The 14996-nt window shown below is 42.2% G+C and overlaps 1 protein-coding gene across 1 annotated transcript in view; it reads left to right on the top strand.

Moving 5' to 3' along the window:
- Window positions 1-14996, top strand: part of LOC142891186 (NLR family CARD domain-containing protein 3-like) — a 183854-nt gene that overhangs the window by 122188 nt on the left and 46670 nt on the right. The gene's annotated exons all lie outside the window — the stretch shown is intronic.

Here is a 14996-nt window from a genome sequence, read left to right as displayed (position 1 = left end):
AAGATTGAGTTCCCATAAGCATCTGCCTACTGATAAAATCCCCCAAATAACTTCATTCTCTAAAACATCAATTTCGTGTTGCAATTCAGATTAATTCAGATTAATTCAGATTAAATACAAACAAACACAGTGGTCAATACACAGTAGTTTCATTGAGTTCTGTTGTTCACAGTCCCCTGATGCAGGATCTTCACGTGTTCTGCGTCCTCATTCAGGGTTCTCCAGTGATTTCAGCTTATTTGAGTCTCTGAGTCCATTCTGAATTTAGTTGACACCCCCACGTAGGCTCCCCAACTATTGTCCTGAAACAGAGAAAATATCTGCCAGTATCTTTGTACACAGAACATCACACATGTAATTCCATTACAAGAGATACGTCAAACATCAAACATCAAACATCAAACATGAGTAAACATACTATTTCCCCCCTTGGGCGCTCGCCCACAAGGAAGAGAATAGAAACATACAAAAAGAAAAGAAATATAATATAATATACATCTGCCACTACGAATATTTATCCACCACAGTGGTGGTAATCTCCTCCTCCTCAACATCCTTGAGGAGCGGCATCTGAACCGCATCGCCAGGCATGACTACACCTATCCATCGGAGTATCATCGCCTTTGCACACGTCAACGACAGCGTGCAAACACAAAACAATATTCCCAATGACACAACGACCGCGCTAAAGACCTGTAGAAGCATAACTCCCACAGGACCAAACCTATCATGAAGCCATGCACTCGCAGACGTCCCTGCGCTTTCCGAGGGACCAAACGCATCCCTAATTTTTCTCAACGCTTCAATCACATTGGTCATATTGTCCGCATTATCAGGAATCAAAGTGTAGCAAGCATCACCTGTCAGGTTCAATGCCACGCACAAACCTCCTTGCTTGGCCAGAATATAATCAAGGGCCATGTCGTGTTTCAACAGAGTTAGTCTGTGACTTCTCTGCGCATTTGATAGATGTTCAAAGCCCTTTATTGTCTCATTCGCAAAACCTTGCAGCGTATATGTGATATTATCAATATGTTCCGCTAAAAATACAACCCCATACCATGGGAGTAAACCCAGGCCCCATTTTTCTCCCAAGCTGATTCTCCAATGATAAGACTCGAGATTGTGAAACTCGGCCAAGTCTCTCTTGAGTCTAGATCCTGGAGCAGCCGCAGAGCTGCTGTTGTTGGAATCAGCGCCTACCTGAAGCGCAAAAACTTCATACGGGAGTTTCAATGTAGCCATGTAGCAACATCCAACCCAATTATGGGGCAAAAATAAGTAAGCTGCGTCCCCACATATCCACCAGATGTCCTTGAAAGTGCCAATAGTCACATCTGCAGGCAAACGATCATTCACGACCATTATGGATATGTCCGGCCTATTTTTATTTCCCTTGAAAGTTACTGGATACAACTTTCCTCTATAAGACCGATCCGGATTGGTCATCGTCATGAGATATTGTCTGCAATCTGACACCCCCAAAAACACACTCTTACCAGCATATGTATCATTGGCACAAAAACATGTAGGAACTCTTTCCGTTTTCACGTCGATAGAATCAGGTACTGCTGTTAAAAGATCATCCTGTTGATCCAATAGATTAATGTATGGCAGCCCTCTGTAAGGATCACAAACACCGGTGTTCTCATCCATCGACACATTTCGCGATCTTAGGTCCATGCCCCTTTGGAGATGAAAAAGCCATGTCAACAAAGAAAATTGACACTCGTAAGACAACGGCTCTGCTACGGCCTCTAGAATTGAGGGCCAAGTGCTTGGTGAAGGCACTCTTACGATGCATGGTCCTTTCACGGATGCTTGTGATCTTACTGCATGAGTCAGCTGTTGAGACCACAAATTTTTCGCCGCAAATAGATCCGAAATCTCTAGGACAGATGAATCAAATCCATACGCCTTCCATCGATAATCACGTTTCGCTTTGACACGCAAAGTTTTGTGTTGCCCTTCTGAAATCATACCAACCGGCATGGTATATTGAGCCGCGTCGGAGGAATCACTGAACTCCCCCTCTAAATCTCTCTCGGGCAAATTACTTCCCGTCTCAACAGGAAGTGACTTCGATTCCGGCACTACTACGGTTACAATGGTGGTTCTAAGAACTGAATTCTTTGTATTCGAAGAATCTGAAGTTGTTTTCCCTTGGCTATCATGGAAAACACAAAAATAGGAACCTTGATCCTCCAGTTGGACTGTATGTATGAATATACTACAATCACCTTCAATGTGTCCTGGTCTGCGATCATTAATGAACCCAAATTTATCACCGGGCGTATAATTGGAAAAATCAAGACGCTTTCCATTCGGCGTAACCCAACGCAAATGAGGTGAACCAGAGACAACTGCACCCCAAGTGCAATCACAAGGAAGTACAGCTTTCTCCCCTACTGTCACTTCTACGGTGTGCCTTGTGATAATTTCAACTTGTACACTGGAATCCTCATCTGCTGTTTTTACTGTTAGATCACGAATTTCAGTATGAGGATCAGGAAAATTCCCCCCTTTCTTTACTACTGAACCCTGTAAGGCTACTTCCAGGTCAATTTGAATCTCAGGTTTTATCTGCAACATTTGGGATGTCTTTGAAATGGGTTTTGTTGTAACAACTGTAGTTGTCACAGTAGTAGGGTGAGCCACACTGTCACCTTTCGAAGACAGAGTCGTTTCCGCCTGTGGTGTCGTCATCGTAGGAGTAGTAACAGCTTGTAGAGGGATATGAGTACTGGAAGGTGTTGTCAACAGCGTCGTAGTCTGCTGAGTAGTAATTTGTGAAGTTGTGGCCTGTAAAGTTGTTAGATATGGAGTTGTAGTTTGTAGTACAACATCATCCACTATCACACCCTGGTGCAAAAGATCCCGCTCCCGTTTGGTCACTGCACTCGTAGGTCGTGCAGCAGACACCGGTTTCTGAACCTCCTTCTTCACCGTTCGCACCGTTTTAGGACCGTCACCGCTCGTTGGAATCAGAGTTACAATAGTAATTTTAAGAGGCACAGTTCTCCAACTGTCCATCCCCTTGTCATCTGCAGGCCGATAAGTAGTTAAGGTGCACGTGAATATACCCCTATCTGTTTCTTGAACATCAGAGACCTGTCATAACCACTGCTTGTTTTTTCTCTTTACGTTTATTATCACCTAATTGCAACTGATTAAGTATTCTGAGAGTCTCTTGATCTTGAGTTCTCTGGTCCAACTCCTTCTTGCGAAAGAGTTCAACTTGATGGGCAATGTGATCAATGTACACGCTTTTGGCCATGCTTCCAAGACCAACCACCTCTGCTAAGTTACTGCGTACTACCAGTGGCAGCCCCTGTTGGATTTTAGTCCGCACAATAGATTGTTCCATTTGATTAGCGTCTGGATCATTGCCTGTGACATTTCTCCAAGATTGGAGAGCTCTTGACACATAAGCCCTGGGATTTTCTTGATCTCCCAACGGCTCCATTAGAATGTTATCAGGGTGTACGTTTGTTGGGAATGCATCACGCAACGCACTCCAAAATTGACCTCTATACGCAGCAAATAATTCAGCATCATTTACCGCTGTACCTATGAAGCGAAGCATCCTAGCCTTCTGCAAAAGTTCCTCCATAGCAGGAACACCAATGAGACTAGCTAAAAGTCGCTTGATGTCACCCACTGCAGATTGTGTGCCTACCATAAGTTCCTCTAATTTTGAAATCCAAGGATGTGCCCCATCCTGGAGAATCGGTAGCTTCTCCAATATGTCTGACATGTCCGAATTTTGCCAAGGTTTATATTCAAAGTTTTGTCCGCGAACGACCACTGGGCACATTTTAGCAGATGCTTCTATTTTTCTTGAACGCAAGGCATAGCCTGATTGTTCCCTATGGAAAGATTTTTCTATTGACTCTAAGTTTCTTAATTGCCTTTCCAGTTTTCTACAGACCTCTGGAGTTTTGGCCTCACAGATGTCTGAACGACATTGCACTATTTTCTTTTCAAGTGTCCTGAGTGTGTGATCAAAGTCGGGATCATCTCCACTATCAGAGTCTGAGCTCTCATCAGAGGGATCTTGATGTATTTTCTTCGCTCTCCGGAGTTTAGATCCTAGTTTCTCCGCTCTGGCCAGCATCTTTTTAATGACAGGATCGTAGCCACCAATGGCCTCTTCCGAGTCACTATCACTATTGTCCAGCTCCAACTTTCTCATTTTACCCTCTAGTTTCCCCACTGCAGTAGGTTTAGTTTTCGTGGAAGGATACATTTTCACCGTTGTTTTCGCTTTCCCTGTCTCGAGTATTTTGTCCTGATCATCTTTAATGCTGTAATTACCTTTTTGCTTAATTACTGGAAGCTGTGGATAAATGTCAGCGTACTCCGCTTCCTTATAAGGTGGCGGATTTTTCACCGGAGCAGTATGCGAAAAAGGAGTATTGATTTTCTCCAGTAGTGTTGCTGTTGACTCCGTGGCTTTGGCAATTACTTCCATAGCCATTTTATCTTTCCCTTCAGCCGCAGCTCTCAACTTTTGTCCCTCATCCTCAAAGAGCTGCAACATTGCGAGTTCAATTTTTCTCTTCTCAGCTCGCGATTTACCTTTTTTACCTTTTTTTCTCTTTAGCTTTGTATATTTTAATGAGCACACTCATGGTTTGAACCACATCGGAATTGAAAGTACCTTCAACCGGCCAGGGTCTCTCAATATCTGCAAGCGTCGGCCAGCTATCCACTTCTTAGAGGCTTCTGTTAAACCTTTAACAAGCGGATTCTTTTTCTGCACCACCTCAATCGGTGTTATAGGTTTAGCAACCACCTCCGTCATTTTCTTTCTTTTGCAGGACTTATTTACTGTAAAAAGAACTGAAAGGTTCCCGATATGGGCTCTTAATCTAAAAAATAAACTCAGTTATGAATTCTAAAAAATTGACCCTTAATTTTCAAAAACAGAGATAACAAAGGTAAAGCAAGATAATATGCACTGAGCCAGGAAGAGACAATAGATTTAAGAATGACCTGTAAAAAATCAGAAGATACAAGAATGGTGTGAAAGGTGTAAAAACGTCTTTTATGTCCTTCCGAACCTGTTCAAAAGGATAGATTTCACTTGCCTTAAATGCAAGACCTCTATGCCAACAGGGCAACTCGTCCTCCTGTGTACCTCCAAAGGAAACAGGCTCAGATGAGTCACAAATACGGAAAAGGAAAGAGAAAAAATTAGGTAATAACTAAACTGGTGAAATTCTCTAAAGAAAACACAAAGCTTATTTACCTTTTTATTATTAATTATTGAGAAATCATTATTTTAGTTTATAAAGTTATAAACAATCATTATCAAATTATAAACAGCCATCAACAAAAGTTAATAAACCGCTCTATTATCGCCAACCTATTCCCCCTTTTTTTTTTTTCAAAAAACCGTGAGGAGGGGGCGAGGAAAAAGAGAAACCCCCACTTGTAGGAGGAGCAAACAAGCTCCGCCCCTTAAAGCAGGGAAGAACTCCCAGTCCAAACTTGACCACCGAAGGTGAAACACCCAACTCAGCTCTTGGGGAGCCAGGCGCACCAGCCCCTGACTGACCACTCAAAGACAGACCACGCCCAATCCAAAAACCTTCAAGGCCAAAATAACCCCAAAATAAACTAAAAGAAAATGCACACAATCCTTATGAGAAAAGAAAAACCCACAAAATCACCCAATCCTAAAACAAACAAAAAGAAAATACTTTATTTCAACACATTTCGTTGTCCAGCCCCCCTTGCACGCACTCACAGCTCCAGCTGTTCCTTCACATCCAGCATCACAAGCACGCAAGAGCCAGCACATTCAACGCATGCAAGTGTTGGTGCAACAGAAAGTCACTGATGAGGCTCCTCTCCTCACCACCGCAACAGAGACCTTCAAATGTCAGCTAAGCAAAGTCCTCATTTGGGCTCATAGAATTTAACTTTAAAATATTCTAATGAACAATAAAACGTCCTAGCTGGGGCTCATAAGTTAACTAGATGTTGAAAGACATATGTCCCTCTAACACCTTTTATTCAGCCTATTCAAAAGTCCCCAGTAGGCTCATAAATTTAACAATGAGGGAATCAGTTCAACCTCTCCACATACACCACTATATTTCTGATATCAGCTCTAACACAGGTGATGTAAAACTCCAAGCTTCCAACTTCTCCCCACACAAAGAACATCAAGACAGACACACAGAGAACAAAGACCCCAGTCACTCCTCCTCTCATTCACACACACGCACATCCCCCCAAAAGAAAAAACACAGACAGGATCCACAGAGAAAAACCACTCACACAATCCTAACCGGCATATCAACTACGGCCGCAAAGAAAAAGACTACAGCATAAAAATTATGCAAACTAAATTTGTGCTACCTTGAAGTGTGGATATCAGATCAAACGGCATCAAACATCACTCGTCAGCATATGCCAGAGAGGTCATTTACAACCTGATATTTAACCCACAGTTCCAGCCGCCCGAAAGCTGCTGACCAGAATATCCCTAACGGACATCCAGGATTTCACGGCCACGTATGCTAGACGGCCTCCCAGAGGGCTTAGGTCAAATCCCGCGGCAGCTCGAGCGAACGTCCCAGACGCTCAAAATACACGCGCACTCTTCTCATGCAATCCAGGGCATCCCTAAATGTAGAAACACTTGGTGTGCATTCTACATCTCTTCCTAGAGAACTCGCAATGAATCCCCTAAGGCTTCCAATCTTTCACCCAACGGTGAAACCTCCTTGAGCATCTTAAAATAAAAAATAAAACACTTCACTAAAAAGTGAATTTCCCACCGGATCCTAAACCATTTAAAAATAAAAAAGAATTTTGATGAAGGGTCCTACAACATCAACACACAAATCCACACCCACACAAATGATCTTTATACAGTGTGGCCAGACAGCACCAAAGGCCTAACTGAACAAGCCAGCACTCCTAAGATAAAAGGAACAAAGCGCTTTATTACCTTTTGTCGACAAGGAGAAGCAGCCAGGTCAAGGGAGCAGATGGCGACAGCGTCAGCAGCCACAGCAGATCCTGTTCGTGACGCCAAATTTGTGGTGAATTCTTCTGGTGGATTCAGGTGATGTAGATGTTGAAGGAGTCTTCACTGACACAGACTTAGTTGGATAAAAACTGGTTTATTTCAAAGAAGTCAAGAGTCAGACAGGCACCTAGAACGCCTGGGGATGTCTCTGGGCCAGATGTGAGCAACTCCGATGATCCTTTGTTCACATCACCTCTTATACCCCCAGCAACCAGGGAGGAAGATACAGGAAGTGGAGGAGGATGTATGCATTCCATAATTGCACCCCCAATGGCCATCTGGTTTCAATTTGGTGGATCTTGGCAACGACAAGACCATATATGGACCCTAACGTCCTTAGGGAAAGAGTGCCACAGCGGGTTCACCGCTGAGTTCACATCAGGCCATACACATAAGATCACATGAGGACATATGCATAGATTCAGATACTACAGAGGTCAGTTCACCCTCTTCACTCTACAACTTCTATCACTCTTGTTATTGCTGGCATGATTTTCACTTCACTGCTGTTGGAAATTGAATTTGCAGTAACTGGTTTGTGTTTGAAATGAGTGAAACTGGGTCTAAAGCAGTGTTCCTCAAAGTGGGTGGTCAGAGTCACGTCTGTGTGTGTGTGTGTGTGTGTGTGTGTGTGTGTGTGTGTGTGTGTGTGTGTGTGTGTGCGCAAGCTGCGAGTGAAAAAGCCAGAGGACAGTGAATAGTTGTTGAGCGCTGGTAGAATGTGTAGTGCCACATCTGGACCTAATGTTTTTCACCAGGACAATTGGAATTTATTACAACATGGCCTTCCGGGGGAACCACGTTTGGAGGAACTAAAGGTGGTACCTGATTGGCTGGGATGCTACTTTCTCTGCGACTATCTCTACTTAAAATCTTAAAGCCGTAAAACACCCGCTCTAGGAAGAACACTTTCACCCACAAATCACAGTTGGGAGTCCACTTTGAAGCTTTCTCAGACGACCTGGTTCCAGGCAGGGACTGGTACCACTGGCGGCCAGTGCTAGTTTTACAACCGTTATCTCTCTGCAGAACATTCCAAGGGGGCATCCTCAACACAGATGTTCCTGAACATCTCAGTATCAGACAATGTTAAAAACTCTTATTTTCCCCTTTTCAGAAAAATATGGAAGTCACACATCTATGACCACCATCAAAAATAAAGCATTAATGGACTTTGAATCACTCTTCTAACCTCAAAATTAACAGATTTAGGATTTCCTCCTAAAGGAAGCCTGGAGGCTTTCAAGCTTCAGATGGAGCAAGAGTGTCCCCTATGGGGGGGTTACGAAAGTGATTTCTAAGTGATCGATTAAAAGTTGAATAAACTTTGCACCTTGGTTTTCCTCATATCAATGTTACATGCTTTGTCATAATCCCTATCATTACCATCACCAGTTTTCTACGTTACACTTAGGCGACTGTTACCTCAATCCGTACATACACCTTTTAAATATTGACAACCACAGATACATATATCTACTCATATATATATAAATAATCTCAAACACGCTCTGGTACTGTTTTTCATGACCAATCACAAAGTAATCTGGAAATGAATTGAACGCTGAGAAGCAAATTGGCAAGGTTTATGCTCACAGTGGAATGAAGTGGACACAGGTGCTATCGATAGCCCTGATGTCAGTAAGATCTGTTGGCTCACGGACAGGATTCACCCCCTTTGAGCTCGGGTGGGTGTTCCCTTTCCGGGACCTCGAGCAGATAATTATTATCAAATCCAGCACTGTTTCTGACATATAATCCTATTGTGATCAAACTAATAGCGTTTCTCTTAAGTTTTCTCTCAACAGTCAGACCCAGAAAATGCAGCAACCTGTGAACAAGAGATCATGAACACAGCCAAGCGAGGTGGACCAGTATGTTCCAGACTGGGGAGTGGACTACACATAACACGTCCGCCTGAAAAGTGGTGGCCACGGTGTCCAACAAGATATTACCTTATATTAGTTTCAACAAGGTCTAAATTCAAATGTCTGATCTGAACGGGAACAAAGAAAATGGTTTCATTCTTTTTTGTTATTGTTGGTTTGGTATGATGTGACTGTTGTTCTGTTACTTGCAGTTGCTTTTAGTGTAATCGTTTGATTATAGTTGCTATTGAGGGGTGAAAGTGATGAAATGGAATTAGACAGTTTGACAATGCATTGATAATATTGGCCTAGCGTAGGCTAGGCCAAAAGGGGGACTGTTGGAATCATATATTTAGTTTAGATGTTTGTGTTGAATAATATAATTAGTTTAGATGTGTGTTTGTAATAATATGATTATTAATATAAACTGTTTAGATCAAAGGCATTGTTGCAGGAGGCTCAAGAAAGAACAAAGGGAAGAACATCCCTCACAAACTGGTGACCCTGGGTGACCAGAGGGTGACCCTGGGGGACTTTGCGACCATCATAAAACTATATAACCCGGTCATTTACAGGGGGGGAGAACTCATGATCCATCGGAGGCACGGGGGAGAGGAGCCTGTGACCTCAGGCATGTCGTGCACTGTATTATATCAACTGGTCACGCTGGAACCAATGATGGGATCATTTGGCTCCCTGCCAGATAAGGACTTGTTTCCTGTTGCAATCACTAATCAGAGACTTGGATCAAAGGCTGCCTCAACATCCAATGAGGCTGGGGTCTGGAGACCAGGCAGCCAGTCAGAGGAGGACTACATCTGGGAGAATCTGCATGTTTTCTTTTGGATAAAAGGACTGGGTCAAGGGACAGATAGGTCAGACTTCGTGCCCTGACAATACTTTGTTGTTGCTAGGATTTTGAACTCGGCCCAGAGCTCTGTATATTTGTATCCTGAATTGTTTATTTACTAAAGATATATTTAAATTGGCATTCTTCTCCTGAGACTTCATTCAACAAACACGCGGATCAGCAGCACGACACGAGGAAATTAATCTGATCCAACAATATTTATATATTATATCTATATAGACTTATAAAAGTTCTCCAGTACTTGCACAGCTGAAGTCCAGCACTTTTTTTTTCATTTATTTATCTTATTTTATTTTTAACTGGAGTTGTCTTTTGTTTGGATTTGTCTTTGGTTGTTGTTTTTGTTGTTTTTGTTGTTTTCTGCTTTCTGTTATCTAATCATATATACTTAATTTAGTTCACCAGCTTGTATATTTATTTAAGTTGGGGGTAGGTACATATACGTTTTTTACTTCTTCCTACCCCTTTTCGAGCATGACCAATATCATTTTGATGTATATTTCACTGATGTTTGAGTGCTTATTCTATTTTTTTTAATATGTTTTTCTTTAAGTTTTCTTTCATATGTTTTGGGTTTTCTATCCCTTTTATTTTCTTATTACTTTTCATGTTCGAAATCAATCAATCAAATCAAATAAAATCAAGATGAGGATTTCAAAGTAAAGTACATAATAATTAATTTAATCTGACTCCATTTGATGATAATAATAACTTTACTTTTATATATCGATTGAGAGAAAGACTTGATTAATAATTAAGAATATAGACTTGATAGTTTATTGCGATGTACAGAGTAAAAATGCAACAAAAATGTAACAGGCCGGTTGTGTAAAAATGATGGTAAGCAAATCAAGAACACAAAGAAAATCAAGAAGAAGAAGAAAAAGATTATTACCGTTGTGATTCAGCCAAACAGCACACAAGAAAGCAAGGATGCAAACTAACAGTAGGCTATAGGGTAAAAAATAGTGAACACTCCCACTCTTTGGGGGGGGGGGGGGACTAAATAGTTTGTATCCCTCCCCTTAAAATATGTGGATACTGTAGGGGAGGAAATATCTAGACACAAATAGTAATATCTCCCCAATACTGAAATCAACATTGGATGATCTTGCCCCTTATAAGGTAAGTATGAAAAGGCAGGATCGATCAGCCCCTTGGTTTACTTCCTCTACTCGCAAATTAAAACAAAATTTGCGAAGGCTTGAGAGAACTTGGCGTTCGTCAAAAACAGCTTCATCCTTCAAGACTTGGCAGGATTGCTTTAGGTCCTATAAAAAGGCCCTGCGTATCAGTAGAACTTCCTACTTTTCTGCTCTTATTGACTCTAACAAGAACAACCCAAAGTTTTTATTTAGTACAGTTGCTAAGCTGACGAGGAGCCATCATTGTGTTGAGCCATGCGTCCCTACTGGCCTGTCAAGCAACGATTTCCTGAACTTCTTCCAGCAAAAAGTAGAAGGTATCAGAACTGAGATTGGGAATTCCTCGTCTTCTTTGTCTTCTTTGTCTTCCACAGGTCACATGGCAGATCTTTCTCAACATGGCAACCCCAGTGTGTATTTCGGGAGTTTTCAGCAAGTTGGACTCTCGGAACTTGATTCTCTTGTCTCCTCTGCTATGTCGACCACTAGTCTTCTGGACCCAATTCCAACCAGGCTTCTCAAGGAGGTTTCCCCATTGCTTCATTGTGTCATTCTTAGAATTATTAATCATTCTCTATCAACAGGTTTTGTCCCTCATGCTTTCAAAGTGGCTGTAATCAAGCCTCTGATCAAAAAACCCAATTTGGACTCGAGTGTGCTTTCAAATTATAGGCCAATCTCGAACCTTACGTTTCTCTCCAAGATCTTAGAAAAAGTTGTTGCTAGGCAGCTTGTGGACTTCTTGAACGACAACAATCTACTTGAGGCTTTTCAGTCCGGCTTCAGAGTTGGTCACAGCACTGAAACTGCATTGCTTAAGGTAAGTAATGATCTCTTGAGTGCATCTGACAAAGGTCTTCTCTCTGTTCTGGTCCTCCTAGATCTCAGTGCAGCATTTGATACAGTTGACCACAGCATTCTTCTTAGGAGATTAGAATATACTATCGGCATCAAGGATCGCGCCTTGGACTGGTTTGGATCTTACTTGTCTGACCGTTTTCAGTTTGTTCATGTTCATAATCATTCGTCAGAACGTAGGAGGGTTAGTCATGGTGTCCCGCAAGGATCTGTACTTGGGCCACTCCTCTTCAACATCTACATGTCACCTCTTGGTGACATCATCAGAAAGCATAGCATCAGTTTCCATTCTTACGCAGATGAAACACAGTTGTACTTTTCTTTTAAGGCAAATGAGGCTCATCAGTTGGCCAAATTGGAATCTTGTCTTCGTGATGTCAGAACTTGGATGACACAGAATTTCCTGTTGCCTAATACTGACAAAACTGAGGTCATTATATTTGGATCGCGAGAGAGTAGGGACAGAGTCTTTGATGGACAAAGTGGTCTATTTGGTACTAGACCCAGTTCTACTGTGCGGAACCTTGGAGTCACTTTTTTTTTTTTTTTTTTCCTTTGTCCGGTCTGGCCATAATGACAAGCAGAAGTGTCTCTGAATGTTTATGATGGCTGACAGATTTTATTCTCAGAGGTAGATCTTGAGAGTGTGAGCCACATGGGTGGTTTCAGGAGCTACCTCTTCAGTGGTTTTATTATAATATTCTTGGTGACATTCTGGCCATGACCGGACTGAGGGGGATAGATAGGGGGGTGAGTAGAGAGGGGAAATGAGTGTGAGGGAGGGGCGGGGGGGGATGATGAGATGATGAGAGGGATAGAGAGAGAGGAGTAGAGGAGGCAACTGGCAACAATATACAATTGTGTTAAAAGAGAACAAAACAGATCGTAAATATGCATAGCTAATTGTCAGATAGTGCATATATACCCATACAAACATACATGCGAGTTCATACAGTGATGATAATAATAGCGATGATAATAATAACAACGTTAATAATAATAATAATAATAATAATAATAATAATAATAATAATAATAATAATAATAATGATGATGATAGTAATAATAACAATGATAATAATCTATTCATGGATAAATATGACAATAAGCTATGCAATGGTGTGCAACAGTGTACCCGCGCTTGTGTATATTTGTGTGTGTGCGGGTGTGTGTGTATATTTGCATGTGTGCATACTTGTGTGTGTGTGCATGCTTGCATCTGTGTATACGTGTGTGTGTGTGTGTGTGTGTGTGTGTCTATGGATGTGGTGGTGTGTGTACCTGAATGTGGGGGTGGGTGTGTTTAAGTACGTCACTGGAAGTAGGCTGCCAATTAGTGCGGTCTCCGAGGCCGCAACCGCCCCACGCCAGCGACGAGCCACTTGCCACAAGTGGCAAGGTCCCCATAAGCCCAGCCGGTCTCGCACCCCGGGGGCACCGGATTGCACAGGGCCCATCCAGGGTGGGAAAGATGTCGGGTCCAGCCAGTGTAGGAGTGTCAGTGTGTGTATATGTGCACTTGCTGGTGTTTTGGACTATGGTGCGTTTAAAATGGAGGGGTGGTAAGGCCCTGGGGCAACCACACTGCTGCTGAGCAGGGCGGCGGCCGCAGTGCACGAACCCCCCCCCCAGGCCCTAAGTGTCTATAATGCTATTAAAATTGGAGAGGGTCTCTGATGGAGCGGTGGCCGGCCGATGGAGACCCTCATCCAAAGCCCTAGTGATAATGTCAGTGGGTCGTTGGCTGCGTGGGGGCCAGGTCCTCGCCAACGAGGGTGCAGTCGGTGCCCCATAGCAAGGGTGAGGAGACCGCACTGGGGGGAGGACGTTAATTCCAAACTGTGTCACAAGCTCTTAAAATGGTCTAAAATTATTATTCTCTCTTATGTGTTTTACGTGAGTTATACCTTTATCTGCCCAATGTGTGAAGTTAAGTGCTTTTTTATTTTGTAGTAAATCAGGATTGTTCCAGATGGGCATACGACCGCACGGGAGAAGGGAATTTTGATTCCTAACCTGTGATTTTCATAAATTCCATCCAAGCCGTCAGAGAGTGACTTATATTAACACTTTTCATGCAGCTGTGGTGTTTTGGTGTGCTGATAAATGGCAAGTCTGCTAACTGAATATCACCACAATAGGCTTGTTCTATGACATGCCAGGATACATCATGTGGGCTAGGGTTGAACCACTTATGAATATACTTTATTCTGTTGGCAATATAGTAGTAATAAAAGTTTGGCAATTCTAGTCCCCCAGCATCTTTCGCTTTTTGAAGCGTCTTCAGACTGATACGGGGTGGTTTGTTTTTCCATAGAAATATTGTGACGTTTGAGTTCAGGGTTTTAAACCACTGAGCAGGGGGTTGATAGGGAATCATTGAGAAAAGGTAGTTTAGTTTAGGTAAAACCATCATTTTTACTGTTGCAACTTTCTCTAAAAGAGATATGGGTAAGTTTCTCCATCGAATTAGATCATTTTCTATTTTCTTCAATTTTTCCTCAAATTGAGTTGTATTAAGTCTGATAGGTTGGGAGAGAAGTTGATACCTAAGTATCGTATGTTACCGGCTTGCAATGGTGCTAGAGAGGTTCGTTTAAATTTACAATTAAGCGGTAGCACCGTGGATTTTGCCCAATTTATTGTATAGTCCGAAATACAAGAGAAATTGTCAATAAGGCTGATAACTTCAGTAAGTGAGGATTGTGTATTTTGAAGAAATAACAATACGTCATCGGCATATAAGCTTATTTTATGGTCAGATGTTGAAGTTTGGACTCCTTTGATATTATCATTTTGCCGAATTGCAGCTGCCAGAGGTTCTATGAACATTGCAAATAGTGAAGGGGAGAGAGGACAGCCCTGTCTGGTGCCTCGTTGCAGATTAAACCTTTGAGAGGTCTGGCTGTTCGTTCTGACTGAGGCGCACGGAGAGCTATATAATGTTCGTATCCAGGATATAAATGAATTCCCGAAACCAAATTTTTGTAGTGTTGAGAATAAGAAACTCCAATTGACCCTGTCAAATGCTTTTTCTGCATCTAGCGAAACAATTGTTGTTTGTAGATTGTTGGCGTTAGTATAATCTATCAGATTGATAAATCTACGTACGTTGGAGGTTGAATCTCTACCTTTAATAAACCCTGTTTGGTCAGGATGGATTATATATGGAGTAATTTTTTCTAGTCGTCTAGCTATTGCTTTAC

This window comes from Nelusetta ayraudi, unplaced genomic scaffold (genome assembly GCF_046127955.1).
Source record: "Nelusetta ayraudi isolate G7.1 ecotype Tasmania unplaced genomic scaffold, CSIRO-AGI_Nayr_v1 ptg000028l, whole genome shotgun sequence".
Lineage (NCBI taxonomy): Eukaryota > Metazoa > Chordata > Actinopteri > Tetraodontiformes > Monacanthidae > Nelusetta > Nelusetta ayraudi.
Note: the sequence above shows the minus strand (reverse complement) of the source record. Positions and strands in the feature narration are given on the sequence as shown.